The sequence below is a fragment of the Palaemon carinicauda genome, chromosome 13 (genome assembly GCF_036898095.1).
Source record: "Palaemon carinicauda isolate YSFRI2023 chromosome 13, ASM3689809v2, whole genome shotgun sequence".
Classification (NCBI taxonomy): domain Eukaryota; kingdom Metazoa; phylum Arthropoda; class Malacostraca; order Decapoda; family Palaemonidae; genus Palaemon; species Palaemon carinicauda.
In genome coordinates, this window is record NC_090737.1 from 140,187,759 (window position 1) to 140,203,776 (window position 16,018).

Here is a 16,018-nt window from a genome sequence, read left to right on the forward strand (position 1 = left end):
AACATGATTTCTTAAACTGTATATGTCTCTTTTCTTCTGTGGCAACATTCTTATAACACATTTTAAACCATATTTTTCTTTGTAGGCAAATGAAACAAAGAAGAATGGAACGCGCCTTAAAGAAGATTCACCAGAACTGGTAGAAGAAGCAGAACTCACAGAGATGCTGAGGGTCAAGAATAAAAAGTAAAGAGTTTTGGGGTAATTTCGAAACAAGAACTGTTCCTTCGTTTTCAAGTTATAGAAGACGATCTTTGAGAATATCCTTTGCACAGATAACAGAGAGATGCTACGTAATTGATGGTTTATTTTCAGAAGTTTGATGTACTGCTATCGAATCAAGCTAGAGATCCCATGGGATTACTTAACCCTCTGATGGTCCTGGTTGTGACAAAATTTCTATCAGGCTCATAACTTGTTAAAATAATTTTGTTCCGACACAGATACAAACCTTTCGCTATTTATAGGTTATTACTTTCGACAACGCTGAAAACCAGCCAAGACAATTTTAGTGAGGGATAATTACCCCATCCGCCAGTTAGCGGAAGATGGTTGTGGTAGACTGGCTACCCCGCTCACTTACACCTGTCGGTTGAGTAACCACTTTTGCTTTTGGTTCCCGTTAAAACAAACTGCCTTGACTTTATTACTTTTCCTTTTACTTTTGTGTCTATCGGTGTGTGTTTGGTTATTGTCCCGCTATGCGGATATGTCCAGGTACAGTATTGAGGGCCGCCGCTGCGGTACCTTCATGTCGTCCATAGAGACGGATCCTCACCCTTTATGCTTGGCTTGCCAGGGAACTCAGTGTTCGCGGGACAACACCTTTTCCGAGTGTAGAGAGTGGCCTGTATCCCAGTGGGAGAGGTTTGCGCATAAGAGGAAGTCTAAACGCGAGAATGTTAAGAGTCGGGCTCCAGTGATCCAATTTTAAGTCACCCATATTTGCGGGTAACGGGTGACGCCAGGCATTGGAGTCGACGGTGGGAGGGGCTAACTACCCCCACTGATCAGTGTACGCCCACCTAAAGAGAGGCAGCCCCTCTCTAATAGAGGACTGGTCCCCGCTGAAGCCTCTTCTCGTGCTGGGCCACATGGGATAGGAGGACTGACATCCTCCGATAAGAGGTGGATAACCCAGCTTGCTCTTTCGAGAAAACCCATCACCTCTGATGACGACATGGAAAGGACAAACTTGGACCTCGGTATTGACATCCCCAACTCAGGTTCTAATATTGTAACCTTAGAACTTTACTTGTGTCATGTGAAAAATGATCATAAGAATTTATTAGAGAAGAAGAGAGAGAAAGTAAGAAGTGATGACAGGACAGAAAAATACAGAAAAGCCGAAATATTACCTGGTCACTATGAGGTAGTAAATTACGATAAATTTTTTATACTGGAATTTGAAAATGGAAGACATGAACATGTAAATGTTTTTAAAGCCAACAGAGAAATAGTAAATAAATGTGGAGGGCAACCAAAAATTCTTCCTCAAGGAAATGGAAGTCTCCTGATAGAGACACTATCACCAATACAAAGTGAAAGATTAAAAGTTCTTTCAATATTGGATGGTCATAATGTCAAATGCTTTTCACACCCCATTTTTAACCAGAGTAGGGGTGTGATATATGTGCCAGAATTGTTAGAGCTAGAGGAAAAAGAAATTGAGAATGAACTGAGACACCAAGGAGTAGTAAAAGTTGTAAGAATGAGAAAGAGAGTTGGAGAACAACGTGTCCCTCTCGCTACTTTGGTTTTAACTTTTGACCAGTGTAGACTACCCAATGCTATTAATGCTGGATGGCTATCTTTGAAGGTGAAACCCTACATCCCTGCTACCATTGCCAAATGTATGGCCACCTAAGCCAAAAATGTAAAGAAAAATTAAATATTAAGCCCGGTGTCTGTGCAAACTGTGGCAAAATTAGTCACGGAGCTTGTATAGAAAGACCCTGCTGTATTCACTGTGGGGAAGCACACCCAGCAACATCAAAAAGGTGTGTGAAGTTTATTTTTGAGAAAGAAATTCAGGCTATTCAAACCATGGAAAGGGTTACTTTTAAAGAGGCTCGTAAAAGAGCTCTTGAAAAACAGATAAGACCAGGGCAACCTTTTTCATTGGTTTTGAAGAAAAGTTTGCCTAAGCAGAATGACAAAAATATTATCCCAGGTTCCAAAATAAAGCAAGATTTAAGGGTGGTCATACAACATGAAAGGTCTATTGTAAATCTGAGTCAGAAAAGTGTAGGTAAATCAAAACAGGTATTGGAAGAACGTAAAGATACTCAGAAACCTTCTGGATCTAAAGAAAGCTCAGAAGAACGGCTTGAAGAACAGAATAAAGATAGTCTAAAACAACCTGCATCATTTGAAAAGATTATAAGTCCAGCTAAAAGTGTTGTAAATATTGACATAAACACGTCATTAGACAATACCAACATGGAAGAAGACAGTCCATTAACTGAAACTGTCGATCATCTTAAAGAAAATAAGAAGAGAGAGAGAACCCCAGAGGGGAGACCGCCAGAAAATATTGATAAAGAATCAGCATTAAAAACTTTCCCCTTAAGAAATGCCCCTAAGATAAAATGTTTAAATAAAAATAAATTATAAATTGCACTTATGGATAGCAAACTCACGATACTTTAATGGAATTGCCAAGGCCTCAGAGCTAAATATGAATCTTTGAAAATACTAATTAAGGAAAATTTCCCAATCCTATTATCCTTGCAAGAAACAATGCTAGGCCAAAATAAAGTAAGTCCCAGAGAATATTTATTTTATCATACCGAAGTCCAGGAACATGAAGGTAGACATGGTGGGTGTGCATTACTGGTGCAACGAGATGTCATCCACAACAAGATTACTTTACAAACAGATCTTCAAGCAGTAGCCGTACAAATGCATTTAAAAGAGCATACACCATATGTTCCATATATCTGCCACCCGATCGAGGTAATCAAAACCTGAAGCAAGAACTTGATAACTTGATAGATCAGCTTCCTAAGCCATTTTTACTCTTGGGAGACTTTAACGGGAGACATCCTATGTGGGGGGATATTATTTCCAACTCCCGAGGCAATCAAATTTTTTCTTTCATTGAAGAGAAAGAGCTTGCTGTTTTGAATACTGGAGCACCAACACATTTTCATGTACAAAATGGAACTCTTTCATCTATAGATATCTCATTATGCACTCCTGAGTGCTTTTTAGATTTTTCATGTGAAGTAATGGATGAAGGTATTAGAAGTGACCATTTTCCAATCGTTATTAAATTAGTTGATGAAATAGCTGCACCAAGATCTTCAAGATGGGTAATTGATAAAGCTAATTGGGCATTGTTGACTGTGCTTACATTGGTAGAAATTGATGCTGATAATTTTCCCACTGTAGAGGAAGCCCTTGAATTTTTGAATAAAATCATTATACATACATACATATACCAAGGCACTTCCCCCAATTTTGGGGGGTAGCCCACATCAACAAATGAAACAAAAACAAAAAGGGGACCTCTACTCTCTACGTTCCTCCCAGCCTAACAAGGGACTCAACCGAGTTCAGCTGGTACTGCTAGGGTGTCACAGCCCACCCTCCCACTTTTTCCACCACAGATGAAGCTTCATAATGCTGAATCCCCTACTGCTGCTACCTCCGAGGTCATCGGAGGCAGCAGCAGGGCCTACCGGAACTGCGTCTCAATCGCTCGCCATTCATTCCTATTTCTAGCACGCTCTCTTGCCTCGCTCACATCTATCCTCCTATCACCCAGAGCTATAGATGCTAGTAATAAGTCAATTCCTTGAACTACAGGTCAGTTTACACGAAAACCGGTCCCTTGGTGGAATATTCAATGTCAAATAACTCGTAAAGCTATGAGAGCTGCATTTACTCGATAGCGGCATCATCCTTGTGATTATTACTTAATTTGTTATAAAAAAGCAAGAGCCAAGTTTAGATACCAAATCAAACAGGCTAAGCGCCAGTCTTGGATAAACTTTATATCCAAAATCAATTGGAAGACTAACCTAATGAAGGTCTGGACAAAAATAAGAAAGATTAGCGGGAAACATATACCTTTGCCATCACCTGTAATTGAATGTAACGGTCAAATATTACAAAATCCAGAGAATGTAAGTGAAGCATTTGCAGATCATTTTTTAAAAATCTCCTCAAAAAATCCTACATCTATGTATCACCAACACCGTATACAAGAAGAGAATCGCCCTCTCGACTTTGGAGCTATAAGGATGGAATCATATAATTTGCCTTTTAGCAAGAAAGAGCTTTTGTCAGCCCTGTCTACGTGTAATGATTCGGCTCCTGGAATTGATAATATCCCCTTTTCAATGATTAAACTTTTACCCATAGAAACTAAATTTTTTGTACTCAGTATCATCAATAGAATTTGAAGAGAGTCTATTCCCTAATATTTGGAGCATTTGTATAATTTTAGCCTTTTTAAAACATGGAAAAGATAGAAAAATTATGACCAACTATCGGCCGATTGCATTAACATCTTGCATATGTAAATTGATGGAAAAGATGGTGAACGTACGACTGGTGTGGGTTTTAGAACAGAAAGGACTTATTAACCCCTCACAGTGTGGCTTCCGACGAATGCGATCCTGCATTGATGTCTTAGCAAGATTAGAGGCATCAATTTGTGAAGCTTTTGCCAGCCAAAAGCATCACATATCTATTTTCTTCGACTTGGAGAAGGCATACGATACCACCTGGAGACATGGTATTCTTCAAACTATTCATGAAATTGGCTTGAGAGGGGAACTGCCAATGTTTGTTAGATCGTTCCTGAGTAACCGTCAATTTAAAGTTACATACATACATACATATACCAAGGCACTTCCCCCAATTTTGGGGGGTAGCCGACATCAACAAATGAAACAAAACAAAAAACGGGACCTCTACTCTCTACGTTCCTACTCTTAAAGTTAAGAGTAGGAAATACATTCTCATCAATTCATAATCAAGAAGAAGGCGTTCCACAAGGCAGTGTCCTTGGTGCAACATTATTTGCCTTATCCATAAATGGTATTAGTCACATAATTCCTCATGATGTCATGCACACCCTATTTGTCGATGACCTCTCGATCTCATTTGCAGCATCACGAATGGCTGTTGCCGAAAGAAAGATTCAGCTAACTATTAATAGGGTAACAGAATGGGCTGCCAAATGAGGATTCAAGTTTTCAGCTTCGAAAACTGTGACGATGCATTTCTGCTGTATAAGAGGTATTCATCCGGACCCTGACTTATACATATATAGGAAAAGAATTTCTTGCAAAGATGAGACCTTGTTTTTAGGGTTATTATTTGACAGTAAGTTAACATGGGTTCCTCATATTAAAGATTTGAAAGTTAAATGTATTCAGTCTCTTAATTTGATTAGAATTTTATCCCATACCTTTTGGGGTGCTGATTGAAAGCACCTTCTAATGCTTTACAAAGTATTAATTGCATCAAAAGTTGCATATGGATGTGAAATATATTCCGAGCAACAAAAACAACATTGGCATTATTAGACTCTGTACACAATGCTGGAATAAGACTAGCCAGTGGAGCTTTTAAGTCATCTCCCATATCTAGTCTGTTAGTAGATGCTTGTGAAATGCCTTTAGAGCTTCACCGCCTGTCATCGCTCGTTCGATACTGGTTTAGACTTCAGAAGCTGACAAAGTCACTCACATATGAAACGGTTATTAATTTAAAATGTACTAGTTTTTATGATAATCATCCTAGATACCCTAAACCGTTAGGGTATAGAGCTTTAAGAACCTTGGAGGACTATGAAATCCCCAAGGGTAAAATTTAACCTGTAGAGTACTCTGAAGTACCTCCATGGAATCTACCCTCTGTAGACTTCTGTAAATGTATATTAGATTCAAAACAAGAAACATCCAAGGAGATAATGAGAGTTACTTTCTTGGAGCACATAGAATGCCATAAGGACTCTGTTTTCGTTTTTACGGATGGATCCAAGTCCAGCGCTGGCGTTGGATTTGGGATATGTTTTCCAAAGTTTAATCGCAGTATTAGATTACCTAACCAAGCATCCAGTTTTACAGCTGAATGCTATGCTATTTTAACCCTTTTACCCCCAGGCTATTTGGAAATTTCCAACCCTTAACCCCCAGGGGGTTATTTTTTTCCCAGCACATTTTGCAGTATATTTTTTTTTGAATTGCTCTAACAGCCTTAATTTTTGTCATAGAGGGGTCAGGTTGGTCTCATTCTCTTGGAAAATGCCTGAATTTTCTCAAAAAATTATCAAAAATATGAAAAAAAAAATTTTCAATATTAAACTTAGCCGGTGATCATATAGCTGTCAGCTATGCTGCCCGACAGAAAAACCTAAGGACAAAATACGCCAGCGATCTCTATACAGGTGGGGGTGTACATCAACAGCGCCATCTGTTGCGCAGGTACTCAAGTACTCCATGTCAACACGGAACCAATTTTCTCTCTGTCGTGCCACCGGCAAGACCTACTAATTACGCTGTTGCTTTCTGGATTGATTTTCACGTTATTTGGTGAAGTATTCATTTCTGGTTATTAGCTTTCGCTGTGCAGAGGTTATCTTCAATACTTCCTTGCATTCTTTTATTGAATTTTGGATTATTTGTTGACGACTTAGATAGATTTTGAATCCCCCCTTTTGACTAATTCAAGATGTCTGACCCTTCTCAAGTCCCCAAGTACAGGAAGTGTAGCGCTAGGGACTGTTCAAGGCGTCTTCCAAAGGCCTCTATCGATCCTCACACCATTTGTTCCAGTTGTCGGGGTAAATCCTGTCAATTGGAAGATCGATGTGAGGAATGCGCTGGGCTTTCGGAATTCGATTTTCAAGAATTCCTCAAATATTCACGTAGGCTAGAGAGAGATAGAGTCAGGAGGAGTTCGTCTCGCTCAGTTGATTTTTCCTCTCCCCATGCCCCACAACCTATTCCTTCCCCTGTAGTGGTTGCTCCTGATCCCCCTGCTAGCACTCAACAACCTTCGATGGCGGATATGATGCGTGCCATTGAGGCTCTGGGTGAGAGAGTCGAGTCGTTGGCGAGTGACCGCAACCTACTCATGGCTGACGTCAGAGAGTTGAAAGGTAAAAGTGCAGTGGGAAGTGAAGTGGTTAGTGCAGTGAAAAGTGTTAGTGTTACGCATGAGGGTGCGTCTGTTCGTGCCTGTCGTCCTCCCAGTCCGGGACCTCTTGCAAGCTCCCAAGCCCAGGGGAGAAGCAATGTCGTACGACCAAAGGGTTCGACAGGCTTTAATCAGCGGACAGACGTTCCCTCCGTGGTTTTGGATGTATCTTTCCCAGATCGTCCCACCCACAAGAAGACGAGTGAGCCCGTTCATTCCTCGTCTGCGGAAGAGGTTTCACGCAAGAAACGCTGGACCGAGGTCTCACGCCCTCTTAAACGCAAGGTCCCTTCCGTGCCAGTCCAACGGCCCAGGTGTAGCCACTGGGTCAGTTCGGACTCGCCGCAGTCTTCCGACGACTGCACACCTCCTAAGAGAGGCAAAGCGGTACCGCAACAGGCAGTAACACCGTCTGTTGCCGCACCTGCTGCTGTAGATCCTAAGTGGTCTTGGCTTCAGTCTATGCAGACTCAGTTAGCTTCGTTCATGCAGGAGTATCGTGCGGAGAAGGTTGACGCTGCACCCGTTAGCCTACTACCTACCACGGTTGTGCGCCCAGCTGACGCTGAGGCTGCCTGCTCCCGCACCGCAGCTATGAGTGCACCTCCACCCATGCGCAGTCGACCCTGCCAGACGCATGTTGACGTTCACCGACGCACGGAACCCTCCGTGGATGTTCGCGTGCTACCACAACAACAGGAGGGTGGAGCTCTGTTGCCGTGTTAAGACGCTGTGTGTCAACCTCCGCAACCCTCTGTGGTTCCCGCTACTCAACCGCAGTCAGGAGTAGACGCTTTGTGTCCCCACACATCTTTAGTGGTTGCCAGTTCTCAGACTGACCAACGTTTCCACGATGTTGGGTCCAGTGCAGCCACGCATGCACCCGTGCTGCCGGACTCAGCCGCCCAGCGTTTGCCTACTCCTTTGCCGCTTCCTCCTCAACATTCAGACGATGGACTCTCTGATGATGACGAAGCTGCACATCTTGACGACCAACCCTCGGACATCGACGAACCCAAGACTTCACCTCCCTCCTTAGACTTTAGGAAAGTGCTTGCGCTGTTCAAGGAATTATATCCGGATCAGTTTGTGTCTGCAGCACCACGCTCGCCTCCCTCTGAGTTCGCTTTAGGCATGCAGTCTGCCGCACCTGCCTTTACGAAGCTCGTACTCGCTCGCTCGTCCAAGAGAGCTTTAAGAGTACTAGGGGATTGGTTGCAGTCCAAGAAGCAGCTTGGGAAGACAGCCTTCTTGTTTCCCCCGGCCAAGCTTGCTTCCAGATCTAGCGTCTGGTATGCCACGGGAGAGGCTCTCGGCTTGGGAGTTCCTGCCTCTGCCCAGGGCGACTTCTCAAGTCTGGTAGACTCTCCCCGCAGGCTGGCCATGAGACGCTCCAAGATTTGTTGGACTCCTTCGGATATGGACCATCTTATGAAAGGAGTCTTTCGAGCTTTCGAAGTCTTTAACTTCTTGGACTGGTGTTTGGGAGCGTTGAGCAGGAAGACCTCCCCTTCTGACAAGGAAATTCCATGCTCATTATGTCCTGCATGGACACAGCCATCCGGGATGGTTCTAGTGAGCTTGCGGCTTCTTTCGTGTCCGGGGTCCTCAAGAAGCGGGATCACCTTTGCTCCTTCTTGTCAGCTGGAGTCACCCCATGTCAAAAGTCGGAGCTCATGTTTGCTCCGCTCTCGAAGTGTCTCTTCCCTGAAGAGTTGATCAAGGAGATTGCTGCCTCCCTGATCCAGAAAGATACTCATGATCTGGTTGCGTCTTCCGCACGCAAAGTCACACCTCCCTCCGTGCCTAGACCCAGGATGGACACTCCAGCGTCAAGGTTCATTCCGCCCTTTCGTGGCAGAGCCTCCAGCAGAGGAGGTGCTCGTGCCGAAGGTCAACGTGGGAGCAAGAAGAAGGGTTCCAAGTCCAAGTCCTTCAGAGGCAGAGTCTGACTGCCTCCTTCTTCAGACAGCAGTGGGAGCCAGGCTCAAGAACTACTGGCAAGCCTGGGAGAACAGGGGCGCAGATGCTCAGTCTGTGAAGTTACTCAGGGAGGGGTACAAGATTCCATTCTTGCGCAAGCCCCCTCTAGCAACAACTCCCATCGACCTCTCTCCCAGGTACAGAGAAGAGGACAAGAGACTAGCTTTGCAGCAGGAGGTGTCTCTCTTACTACAAAAGGGAGCGGTAGTCAAAGTCCGGGACCATCAATCCCCGGGCTTCTACAACCGTCTCTTCTTAGTGGCGAAGAAGACAGGAGGGTGGAGGCCGGTGCTAGACGTCAGTGCTCTGAATGTCTTTGTCATAAAGCAGACGTTCACCATGGAGACGACAAAGTCTGTTCTAGCATCGGTCAGGAAGGAAGACTGGATGGTCTCGTTAGACCTAAAGGACGCATACTTTCACGTCCCCATCCACCCAGATTCCCAACCTTTCCTAAGGTTCGTTTTCGGGAAAGTTGTATACCAGTTTCAAGCCCTGTGCTTTGGCCTAAGCACGGCACCTCTTGTTTTTACGAAACTGATGAGGAATATTGCCAAATTCCTGCATTTAGCAGACATCAGAGCCTCCCTCTATTTGGACGACTGGCTTCTAAGAGCTTCGTCAAGTCGTCGCTGTCTGGAGAATCTAACTTGGACTCTAGATCCTCCTTGGGAACTGGTTCCTATATCTGTATAAATGCAGGGAGGTATAGAATTTAAGGAGACATTCCATATCAGTTTATAAGACATTATTCTTATTTTCAGAAGTCTGTTTAGAGCAGCTATTAAAAAACAGATTTTGAGCGAAGCGAAAAACCTATTTTTGGGTGAGATGGCCATGTCGTCCTGATGGAAGTTCCTGAAGGGTAGCTTCCTTGGGTATATATAACTACGGCGATATTCCCAGAGAATTTACCGTAAGGTACCCAGAATTCTAACTCCTGGAGCGAATATCCCTAATAAAAGAACCAGGGATATCGCGAAATATCAGAGGACGTATTCTTGACACGCTACATAGCAATCTGCACCCCGAACAGAGTTAACACTTCGAAGGGGTCAATTGGCAAGAAAAAGAAAACGAGAAAGAAAGGAAAGCCGCTCGCGAGGTATCTCTCCTCTCCCGTTTCGTAAGCGTGCATTGCGCCGCTCACGGCGCCATCTGTATTCCTTGTAGCGATACACGAGGTGCTACAGATACTGTATGTAGGGAGGGGCCTACAGCCCTTTAAAAGAAAGGGAAGGGTGGGTCCATCAGGACGACATGGCCATCTCACCCAAAAATAGATTTTTCGCTTCGCTCAAAATCCGTTTTTTGGGCTCAAGCCATGTCGTCCTGATGGAAGTATACCAGAGCATTACTGTATCTGTGGATTCTCAAAACGTGCCGTACTCCCCGAAGGTATTTCCCGGCCAACTAGACCTAGAGACCTAAGATGTTACCGTCATACATCTTTTCAACTAACCATAGACCATGTTAGTGCTTCCTGCCCCCTACAGGGAAGAGTCCTACTAGACTCTGGAAAAGTCTCGAAGAGTACATATACCTATGTATGAATAACAGACAAGCCAATATAGTGGTCTCACCCTATATCATGTAAAGCATAGTTTGTAAAGAACCACTGAGTCAATATGAAATATCGACCAGTTCTCCGTTCAATACTGGATTGGACAAAGGTTTATATCCGAGTAGGCGGAAAACTTGCATATCCGCCACCGTCCCCTTAGGGCATGGAGTCCTCCCGCCAAGGGAAAGCATAAACCAATGCAAAGAAAGCTTGCATAAAGGAACAACCTATTAGAATTATCCCAGATAAATATACATAGAACGTAATGCAAAATTATATCAAATAAATTGACACAGGTGAAGGAGACGCAAGGTTCACAAGAACTAGTTTATTGACAAACAATAAATAAAACAGGTTAAACAACCATTATATATATATAAAAGAAGGATAACCAACAAATAAGCATAAGCATGATAGTAAACAGAAACTTGTTTATCTGAAAGAAAAACATTAGCGCCACTTTTAACATACCGAGGTATCAAAATCATAAAAGTCTGTATTACTAATCAGTTACATTAGCGTTGGAAACGCTCGGCACACATGTCTGCACTTATGCTAGGTTCACCTTTGAAAGTGGAACAGTCAATATTGGCAACCCAGTGCCCTAACACTTAGTTTGTAGAACAGTTCGTAACTACACACTCACCCCGGAATTAATCGTCCCAATTAAATCCACTGTTCCTCGCAGAGTTAAACAGCAGGGTTAACGACACTACCCACTGCTACCACAGACCTCTTTAGTTGCTCCACTTGCTTCGCATAGTGACAAAAGAACACTCTGGAAGACTTCCAGCCAGTGTATGAACGAAGATGTTCAAAATCCATACAATTAAAGAAATTTGAGGATGAGGCAACTTTCCTCAGATCGTGACCTGCGGGCGTACTGTCTGGATCCGCTCTGCGAATAAAATAGGTGATTTTCGCCCTAAGTTGTTTCAGTGATAAATTTGAGCCTGATGTTTCTCCCCTGAATAGTTGACCACCCCTGAAGTCTGAAGTTCTATGAAGATAGACCTTTAGGCATTCCACTGGACATAGAGATGCATCTTCTTTCAGAGGGCAGATTCTCCAGGGACCCCACCTGTTGGTGGGTAACTCGTTCTTGGCGAGAAACGTAGGATCCGGAAACAGGTTCAGTTCTCCCCCATCCAAGAACTGAACACGACCCTCCTCTCTCGAGAGGGCTACAATTTCACTAACCCTGGCCTCCGACGCGAGTGCAAATAGGAAAATAACTTTTTGGGTCAAATCCTTTAAAGCACACTCCTCGTTGTTCAACAGCGAAGCGAAATGAAGAACTTTATCTAAAGACCATGAAATAGGCTTTGGAGGTGCTGATGGTCTGAGTCTAGCACAGGCTTTCGGATTTTTATTAAAAATATCGTTAGAGAGGTCGACCTGGAAGGCATATAAAATGGGTCTTGTCAAAGCAGATTTACACGTTGATATTGTGTTGTCTGATAACCCTTGACCATGGAGGTGGATGAAGAAAGATAAGCAGAAGTCCGTCGAGATCTTTTGTGGATTCTTCGCCTTGACAAAGGCCACCCATTTTCTCCCTGATGACTCATATTGCCTTCTAGTGGATTTGCACTTAAATTCCTCTAGGAAGTCTATACTGTCTTTCGAAATCCCGAAAAGTTTTCCCACCACTAGGGAGAGAAAATCATGAGCTGCAGGTTCCCGGTTTTCTGTGATGAAGCGCAGACAGTCAACTTCTGAACTCGCTGGGTCAAAACTGGATCTGGTAACGGTAGACACTTCAGCCGTAGTTCCAATGCCTGAGGGAACCACACGCTGTTCGGCCACTTGTGAGCCACTATTGCCGCTACTCCCTTGAAAGATCTCAGTTTGTTGAGGACCCTCAATAGAAGGTTGTGAGGAGGGAACAGGTAAATCCTGGACCATCTGTTCCACTCGAGGGACATCGCGTCCACTGCTTCCGCCAAGGGGTCCTCGTACGGGGACACGTAAAGGGGTAACTTCTTGTTGTCTTTCGTCGCAAAGAGGTCTATCTGCAGTTCTGGGACTTGACTCAAGATGAAGGAGAATGATCCTGCATCTAGGGACCATTCCGACTCTATCGGTGTGAACCTGGATAGAGCATCCGCTGTCACGTTGCGGACTCCTTGAAGGTGAACTGCCGACAAGTACCACTTCCTCTTTTCCGCCAGTCGAAAGATGGCCAACATCACCTGGTTGAGTGGTGGTGACCTCGATCCTTGTCGATTCAAGCATTTCACAATCACCTCGCTGTCCAGTACCAACCTTATGTGGATCGAGCGGCGAGGGGAGACTTTCTTCAAGGTAAGGGCCTTCTTCCGATGAGAATGACCTCCCCACCCCTCCTTCGAGGCGTCTGTATGAATAGTCAGCGAGAGGGGAGGTGGCTGGAGAAGCACCGACTTCTTTAGTTGCCTGACTCGGGACCAAGGCCTGAGAAGCGTACGTAGACGAAGCGGTACTGGTCTTATCAGATCTCTTCGCGCGTTTGATGCATAACTTCTCCAAACTCCGGTTGCAGCCTTTAGCTGTGCTCTTAGCACAGGGTCTGTTACCGAGGCAAACTGGAGAGAACCCAGCACTCTCTCCTGTTTGCGTCTTGATATTCTTTCGGAATCTAGAAGTCTCTTGACAGAACCAGCTATCTCCTTCCTCTTCTTTGCCGGGATGGAGAGTTGGTGTGACACTAGGTCCCAGTGGATTCCCAGCCACTGGAACTTTTGAGATGGAGAAAGCCGAGACTTTTTTCTGTTGATCTTGAAGCCTAGATGCTCTAGGAACTGGATCACCTGTAGGGAAGCTTGCAAACATTCTGTCTTGGATGCTGCCCACACCAGCCAGTCGTCCAGGTAGGCTACCACCTGGATTCCCTTTAGGCGTAATTGTTTGAGAGCTGCGCTTGCAAGCTTCGTGAAGATCCTTGGGGCTATGTTTAGCCCGAATGGCATGGCTCTGAAGGCGTAGAGTCTTCGATGTAGCTTGAACCCTAGGTAGGGGGAGAGTTGGCGATTGATTGGAACATGCCAATAGGCGTCTGACAAATCTAAGGTCCTTATGTGTTGCCGTGTTAGCATCTTGAACTTGCAGTTCACTATGAACTTGTTGAGTGGCGACAAGTCCAGAATGACTCTGAGTTTTTCTGAGTCCTTCTTGGGAACACAAAACAGCCTCCCTTGGAATTTGATGGACTTTACCCTTTGGATTACTCTTTTCTCCAAGAGTTCTTGAATGTACTCCTCCAGAACGGGGATGGAGTGTTGGAAAAATCGTGGGCACGGGGGTGGAGTGCTGTGCCAGCTCTAACCCAGTCCATTCTTGAGTAGGCTGTGGGCCCAGGGATCGAAGGTCCAACGATCCTGAAAAATCTGAAGTCTCCCTCCTACCGGTATCATTTCACTTTGGCTGCTGTTGCCCTGAGGTCTTGCCTCCTTGACCGCGACCACCCCTGAATCCCCTCCCCCTTGAGGGGCGTCTAGACGAACCTCTGGCTGCTCCTCTAGGCTTTGCTCGAAAGGTAGTTGACTGCCCTTCGAACGCTGGGTTAAATGCCGGAGACTGCGTAGTCACGGCTTGGGGTACCCACTGGTACGTGGCCGGGGTTTGTGCCACCATCTGGGGCGCTGTAGGCATAGGAAGTTGTTGCTGCTGCTGTCTGAATGGCTTGGCTGGCCGAGAGGGTAGCCTAGTCTTCTTAGTCTTCCTCTTTGGTTGGGGACCATCATCCAGGGAAGACTTTCTCTTGAGGGATAGGCCCCACTTCTGGAGAAGGTTTCTATTCTCCGTGGCGGCCTTATCCACAACCTCCTTGACCGCTTCACTAGGGAAGAGGTCTTTGCCCCAAATGCTGGAGGAGATTAGTTTCCTTGGCTCGTGCCTCACCGCAGCCGAGGCGAACACGAACTCCCTACATCCCCTCCTAGCTTTGACGAAGCTATAAAGGTCCTTCGTCACTGTGGCTAGGTGTGTCTTAGCCACTACTGTACCATAAACATTCCTTGGACCTTGGGGTCACTTGCCATTGTCTCCAGAGTCGTTTGCAGAGACATTGAGGCAGCAAGTCTTTCTTTTGTCTCAAGTTCCCTGCGCAAAAGAAAGTCAGACAGCTTCGGGAGGTTCTCACCGAACTGACGTCCGGCAATATCGGCCTTCAACTTCCTGACTGAGAAGGTAAGATGGACGTCCTTCCAGTCTTTGTGGTCCATGGGTAAGGCCAAAGATAGAGGTTTACACTCCTCCAAAGAGGGGCATGGCTTACCTGCCTCGATCGCTTTCAGCACGGCCGTAAACCCTTTCTGCATAAAGGGGAAGGCTCTAGAAGGAGAGGACACAAAGGAAGGGTGCTTCTTACTCAAAGCAGGTACCTTTGAGTTTGTGAAGCCCCTCTCTTTCATCGAGCTTGACAACAAAGCTTGAGCCTTAGCATGGTCAAAATCTATGACCTCCTTCGGCTCCATTTCTTCCTTTGAGGCTGGTTCCTTCCTTAGACGGACATAACAGTCCGGATACGACTCCTTGCTGGGCCAAAATTCCACCTCCTCAAGGGGGACTGAGCCCAACTTCTCCGAAATGACGATCTTTCCCGTCGTCATAGGCATGTGCTCGGCATACCTCCAAGGGTTGGCATCTGAGCATAAGGGAAGGTCTTTCACGCTGAGCTTCTTCTGGGGCCCACGTGATGCTGCAAGTCTCTGCATCTCCAACTTCATTGCAGCAGCGTTCTCATTATTTTCCTTCTGCATCTGTTGGATCATCCCAACGATGGAGGAAAGGGTCTTTCCTAGCTCCTCTGGGAGAGAGGACAATGTTGAGGGAATAGGTTCAGGGGCCTGAACCGGGGTAGCCGACACCTCGTCGAATTCTTCCTCCTCATTATCTGGAGCCTGCTCCTTTTCCTGGTCTTCTGCCAGAAGGTCTTTTTCCAAACACTCGGACACCTCCGACATCCTATCATCCAATTGGATGTCCTGCAGGGCGTCCGCGACTTCAGCATCCACCGGGATCTGAACTAACGATATCTCCGCTTGAGGCTGGGGAATCACTGCCTCTGCTGACGCCTTGGGGAAAAGGTAAGCCCTCATCTTCTCACTTGGAAGATAAGGGCCAGAAGTGTTCTTCTGAAAGCCCCTTACCCAGGTACGAAGCTTCTCCCTTGCTGCGTCCCTTGACTCCGCCGTCTTAGGGGAATCAAATGCCTCAGTAATCAGGTTTGTGCATACGGTACATACCTGCGGGTCCTAATACCGGAGATCACCTTTGGAGACTGCGCATGCTGCGTGCCTCCTACACAAGTCATGTCCACAGAAGTTCTTG

General features: G+C 45.4%; 1 pseudogene; it reads left to right on the forward strand.

Annotated features, from left to right (window-relative positions):
- The first annotated feature begins 90 nt into the window (after positions 1-90).
- On the forward strand, positions 91-7,227 carry LOC137652536 (uncharacterized; annotated as a pseudogene).
- Positions 7,228-16,018: the final 8,791 nt, after the last annotated feature.